General features: G+C 45.8%; 1 non-coding gene across 1 annotated transcript; it reads left to right on the top strand.

Annotated features, from left to right (window-relative positions):
* Window positions 1-4121: 4121 nt before the first annotated feature.
* LOC126944242 (U1 spliceosomal RNA) lies at window positions 4122-4285 on the top strand. The gene has a single exon (XR_007721986.1). It is a non-coding gene; the product is annotated as a U1 spliceosomal RNA (small nuclear RNA).
* Window positions 4286-6790: the final 2505 nt, after the last annotated feature.

Raw genomic sequence — 6790 nt, 5'->3', positions numbered from 1 at the left:
CTGGGCAACAGAGTAAGACTGTCTCAAAACAAAACAAAAAAAAAATGAAACGAAATAAAATAAAATGAGGATGAATAATAATGCTTGCCTCGTGAGGACTAAATTAGGTAATTTATATGAAAGGCTTAGAATAGTACTGGACACATATACAGCTCAATACACTGAAGCTATAATCATTACCTTTTGGTAATTTGAGGTAGACATTCCCTCCACATGTGGACTCTGAAATCTGACAGACCTCAATCCTTGGAATTCATCTGCATTGGAGAGTCTCTTTCCACCAGAAAGGATAACTGCGGGGAAAGCAAGAAGAGAACACAGGGTGGCATTTTCTGCCTCTGTTGGGTCGTCGGCTGCTTCTCCACTCTGGTGTGCCACCTCTGTATTGGAGAGTGGAAAGCCTGGGGATTACATTTCCCCGTATAACAACTAGGAGCATTCCAACTAAGATTGGGCCACTGAGAGGCACTCGAGTGTTATTTGGAAGATAGAAGAGAGGCAAGCCGGCTTGCTGCTCCCCCTTCAACAGGTGGCAAACATGGCAAGCATGAGTTTGCCCTGGCATTTGAGCATTTCCCCACTGAATCCCACCTTGGTACTGCAGGCAAATGTGACCCTGGCAATGATTTCTGCAGGTTCCGAAACTTGTTTTTCTTGTAGCTATTGGTTGGCCTGAGAGCAATGAATGGCTTTCCTGAGCCTTTGCACCTCTACCCTTCCAGTGATTTTGCAAACCCTAATTCCTAGATCCCTAAATCTCTCCTTGCTTGATAAAAGAAGAAAACCAGAGAAGTCACATTACCTGACTTCAAATTATACTACAGAGCTATAGTAACCAAAACAGCATGATACTGGCATAAAAAAGGACACATAGACGAATGGAACAGAATGGAGAACCCAGAAGCAAATCCACACACCTACAGTTAACTCACGTTTGACAAAGGTGCCAAGAACATACATTGGGGAAAAGACAGTCTCAAAAGATGGTGCTGGGAAAACTGGATATCCATACACAGAAGAATGAAACTACACCCCTATCTCCTACCATATGCAAAATTCAAATCAAAATGGATTAAAGACTTAAAGCTAAGACCTCGGACTGTTACAAGAAAGGAGTCTTGATCCAGACTCCAAGAGAGGGTTCTTGGATTTCGTGCAAGAAAGAATTCAGGGAGAGTCCAGAGAGTAAAGTGGAGGCAAGTCTATTGAGAAAGTGAAGAAATAAAAGAAAAGCTGCTCCACAGACAGAGCAGCCCCAAGGCTGCTCATTGCCCATTTTTATGGTTATTTCTTGATGATGTGCTACACAAGGGGTGGATTCTTCATGCCTCCCCTTTTTAGACCACATAGGGTAACTTCCGGACATTGCCATGGCATTTGTAAACTGTCATGGCGCTGGTGGGAGTGTAGCAGTGAGGACGACCAGAGGTCACTCTCGTCGCCATCTTGGTTTTGGTGGGATTTGGCCGGCTTCTTTACTGCAACCTGTTTTATCAGCAAGGTCTCTATGACCTGTGTCTTGTGCTGACCTCCTGTCTCATCCTGTGACTTAGAATGCCTTAACTGTCTGGGAATGCAGCCCAGTAGGCCTCAGCCTCATTTTACCAAGATCCTATTCAAGATGGAGTTGCTCTGATTCAAATGCCTCTGACAAAACTGTGAAACAAGAAAACATTGGGGAAAATCTCCAGGACATTGGTCTGGGCAAAAATTTCTTGAGCAATACTTTGCAAGCACAGGCAACCAAAACAAAAATGGACAAATGGGATCACATCAAGTAAAAAAGCTTCTGCATAGCAAAGGATACAATCAACAAAGAGATGAGACATCTCACAGAATGGGAGAAAATATCTACAAACTACCCATCTGACAAGGGATTAATAACCAGAATATATAAGGAGCTCAAACAACTCTATAGGAAAAAGTCTAATAATCTGATCAAAAAATGGGCAAAAGATTTGAAGAGTCATTTCTCAAAAGAAAACATACAAATGGCAAACAGGCACATGAAAAGGTGCTCAACACCAAGACCATCAGATAAATGCAAATCAAAACTGCAGTGAGGGCTGGGCGCGGTGGCTCATGCCTGTAATCCCAGCACTTTGGGAGGCTGAGGCAGGTGGATTGCCTGAGCTCAGGAGTTTGAGACCAGCCTGGGTAACACAGTGTAACCTGGTCTCTACTAAAATACAAAAAAAATTAGCTGGGTGTGGCAGCATGCACTTGTAATCCCAGCCACTCAGGAGGCTGAGACAGGAGAATCACTTGAACCCAGGGGTTGCAATGAGCTGAGATTGCACCACTGCACTCCAGCCTGGGCAACAGAGCAAGACTCCGTCTCCAAAAAAAAACACAAAAAACTACAATGAGATATCATGTCACCCCAGTTAAAATGGCTTACATCCAAAAGACAGGCAATAACAAATGCTGGTGAGGATGTAGAGAAAAGGGAACCCTTGTACACTGTGGGTGGGAATGTAAATTAGCACAACCACTGTAGAGAACAGTTTGGAGGCTCCTCAGAAAACTAATAGTTGAGCTACCGTATGATCCAGCAATCCCATGGCTGGGTATATACCTGAAAGAAAGGAACTCAGTATATTGAAGATATGTCTGCACTGCTGTGTTTGTTGCAGCACTATTTAAAATAGCCAAGATTTGGAAGTAACCTAAGTGTTCCTGAACAGATGAATGGATAAAGAAAATGTGGTAGATATGCGCAATGGAGTACTATTCAGCCATAAAAAACAATGAGATCCAGTCATTTGCCACAACATGAATGGAGCTGGAGATCATTCTATACAGTGAAATAAGCCAGGCACAGAAAGACGAACATCACATATTCTCAAAATTAAAATCATAGAACTCACAGGCAGAGAGAGTAGGAGGATGGTTACCAGAGGCTGGGAAGGGGACTAGGGGGGTGGGGATGGTAATGGGTAAAAAAAAAAAATTTTTTTTTTTTTAAAAAGAATGAAGAAATCCTACTATTTGATAGCACAACAGGGTGACTATAGTCAATAATAACTTAACTGTACATTTTAAAATAGTGTAACTGGGTTGTTTGTAACTCAAAGGACAAATGCCTAAGGGGATGGACACCCCATTCTCCGTGATGTGCTTTCATAGGGCGTGCCCGAACCAAACATCTCCTGGACTCCACAAATACACACACATGTGACGCACCCACAAAAATTCACAAGAAAAAGAGAAAAATCTCTTCTCGCTTGAAATACCTACAGTGGCGTCTGTCTTTCTGATCGATTTATTGCCTGAAGGAACGGAAGTCTCAATATACTCATTCAGCAACTCTATATGGAGTGCCTAGGAGCAAGGCCCCGCTCTGGGTGTCAGAAACACAGCAGCCAACCAAACAGAGAGAGACCTGCCCTCCGGGAACTTACATTCTAGCAGAAATAGACAGGAATTGATAAGGGCAGGGCAGGTAGGACAGAGAGTGTCGGGTGGGGCAAGGGGCATCCTTATTTCCTAGGGTATTTGGGGAAGGTTCATTGCTAAGAGGAAATCTGAGCTGGGACATGCAGGAAGTGAGAGCCCTGGGCAGGAGGCTGTGTGGAAGAGCATTTAGAGCCGAGGGGATGCCGGGAACAAAGGCCCCGAGGCAGCAGGGCGCTCCGCGTGGTCTACGTGAGGAACAGCGAAGTCAACAGGCCGCTGCGGCTGCAGAGTCAGAGGAGAGCAGTAAGAGGTGATGCCAGAGGGATCTCGACAGCCAGCCTGGACAGCCCCAAGGGGTCATGGTAAGTGCTTTGGCTTTTACTCCAAGAAAGAGGCCAGATGGAGGCTTGTGAGCAGAACAGTGACACATCTGACTTATGTTTTATTCAGATCACTATGACTACATGTTGGGAACATAGTTATGGAGGCAAAGACCAGGAAGGACGTCATTGCAATCATCTGGATGACAGATAAAGGCAGCCTAGACCAGGCCAGTAGCCATGGAGGAGGAGCGCTAGAGATAGATGATATAGATATAGATGTAGATACAGATGATATAGATAGATATTGATGACAGATATCGATGATATAGATAGATATGGATGATATAGATAAATGTATAGGTGGGTGTATTTTTTAAATTGTGATAAAGGACATACAATATACTTACCTGGCAGGGGAGATACCGTGATCATGAAGATGGTTTTCCCAGAGTGAGGCTCACCTCCTGCACTCCAGGTATGCTGACCCCTGCGATTTCTCCAAATGCAGGAAACTAAACCGCATAGTTTGTGGTAGTGCGGGACTTCGTCCATGCTTCCCCTGTGTCACTCTTTGTCCAATGAGAGATCATAACTTGATGTCGGTGGTCTTTAGTGTGTAATTTATTTATTATAAAAAATGCATATAACATAAACTTTAGCATCTTCAGCATTTTTGAGTGTACACTGAGTGGTATTACACACATTCACATTGTTGCACACGCATCACCCCATCCATCTCCAGAGCTCATTTCATCTTGCAGAACTGAAACTTTGTACCCATTAAGCAGTAACCCCCCATTTTCTCCTTCCCAGAGCCCCTGGCATCCACATTCTACTCTCTGTCTCTAGGAATCTGAATCTCCTAGGTACTTCAGAGAAGTGGAATTATACAGTGTCGGTCCTTTGGGGACTGCCTTATTCCCTTAGCATAATGTCCTCAGTATGTTGACTGGTCATATTGTGAAGATAGGATGTGGCGGGTTGGATGAGGAGGGAGAGGGAGAAAGAAGGGAGGCAAGGATGATTCTGAGACTTGGGGCCTGCGCAGGGGAATGGAATGCTTGGGAGAAGTTGAGCTGATACACGAGTCCATGGGGTGTTCCCCCATCTCTTCTGTCTCCGCCACACACTGCCCCAGCTCTCAGTGGGTAGAGGACTCTCTAGGCCTTACTGCAGCTCACATGTCAACAAGGGATGCTGAAACATTTTCATCTTTCCATCACCCAAATGAAGGAAATGAGGGGCCGTGGATATTCATCCTCCCCTCTGCCAGTGTAAGTAAAACAGAGAACAGATGAGGGAGGAGTGTCAGAGAACAGACGAGTGTCTTAAGCACGGATCTGCACAGCCTCGGGATCAGCAGTGCACTAGGAACTCCTGTGAGATGGGAAGCTGAGACAGTTGCACACACATTATCTTCACCCAAACAAGGAGTGAACATCCAGCCAGAAAAGCTTTTCCCTGCGCCCAGCCCCACGGCACCAGGCAGCTCAGTCCCTGCTTCACTAGCAAGGGTTGAGCCCACGGCTTGCTTCTTTCCTCTTCCCACAGCCATCCCCCTTGGTCAGCCCTCAGTTCCACGTAACTGGGGAGATGGCAGTAGAGACCCATGAAATTTGTCGCATCCTCATTATGTGGCTTTTTTGTTTGTTTTTGAGATGGAGTCTCGCTCTGTCACCGAGGCTGGAGAGTGCAGTGGTGTGATCCCAGCTCACTGCAGGCTCCGCCTCCCGGGTTCCAGTGATTCTCCTGCTTCAGCCTCCTGAGTAGCTGAGATTACAGGTGCGTACCACCACACCCTGCTAATTTTTGTATTTTCAGTAGAGACAGGGTATGGCCACATTGGTCAGGCTGGTCTCAAACTCCTGACCTCAGGTGACCTGCTCGCCTTGGCTTCCCAAAGTGCTGGGATTCCAGGCGTGAGCCACCACGCCCGGCCTCCTGTTAAGTCTTAACAGGAGCTGCAGATGAATGTTTCCTGGAGTGCAGCTTCGCAGTGCTATTCCCTGCTCAGAGCCTTAGCGGTTCTCATTGTCTAGGGCATCAGTTCTAGGGTAGGAGGGATGCCCCAGAGCACATCAGGCATTTTGGAGGAGCTCTCTCCCACTATCTCCAGCCCCTGCAGCTTCTCTGTGAGCTGGACCTTCTCTCCCAACCTCGGAATGCTGGGTCTGCAGCATCAACTCTGCGTGGCCTTCAAGGCCCTCCTGGAGCCAGCCCCAGCATAACCCCGCTATGCTTAATCTCCACTACTCTCGTCCACAGACTCTAAGGTGCAGCCAAACTGAACTATTAATTACTCCCTGATGAGCTCCCCCCTCCCACCTCTGTTTTGCCTTTGCCTAGAATGGCCTTCCTCCTTTCACCACATATTCATTCAGATCCTTCCTCCTACCATGCCCAGCTCCAATGCTACCTCCTCCAGGAAGCCCTCTCTGATATCTCCAACTGGGTGCACTATCTTGTTCCCCAAACCCCCACGGCCATCTCGTGTGGGCTCCTTTCTTGTGACTGTGATTTCCTATAAAATCCTTCTCTCCTATCAGACCATGAACTCTCCAAGGACGCCATTCAGCCACATTCCTATTGGTTCCCCTCACAGGGCCTGACATGTGTCTTTTAGGCTTCAGAGTTGGTTAAATCAACAAAGAAATGAGACAATTATTTATTTTACTCAGATATTCAACTTAAAAATCACTCAGCGTGGGCACAGCTGTCAGGATCATGTTCGTTTCCTCGCTGTTTGCCGGCTATTAGCATTGTGTCATCACACACAGCCCGATGAGGGGACAACAGAAAAGCATATCTCACTTCTATCATAGGTTTCCATTCACTTTCGGGTTCTCAATCGCCCTGTGTTTCCTCAGTGATACTTCAGACTTTTCAGATGTTCTCATTGACCCATTCATCTTTCTTTTTTTTTTTTTTTTTTTTTTTTTTTTTTTTTTGCAAAACAAAACAAAAAGCCAGAAAAGAAAGCATTTTGTCCAACAGTCCTAAGAAATTTTCCCTGTAGAGAATGTCATCTAAGTCAAAACAAGGGTTGAATAGGGGCACCCAAATCAGTT

This window comes from Macaca thibetana, chromosome 1, assembly GCF_024542745.1.
Source record: "Macaca thibetana thibetana isolate TM-01 chromosome 1, ASM2454274v1, whole genome shotgun sequence".
Taxonomy (NCBI): domain Eukaryota; kingdom Metazoa; phylum Chordata; class Mammalia; order Primates; family Cercopithecidae; genus Macaca; species Macaca thibetana.
This window is presented reverse-complemented; position numbering and strand designations above follow the sequence as displayed.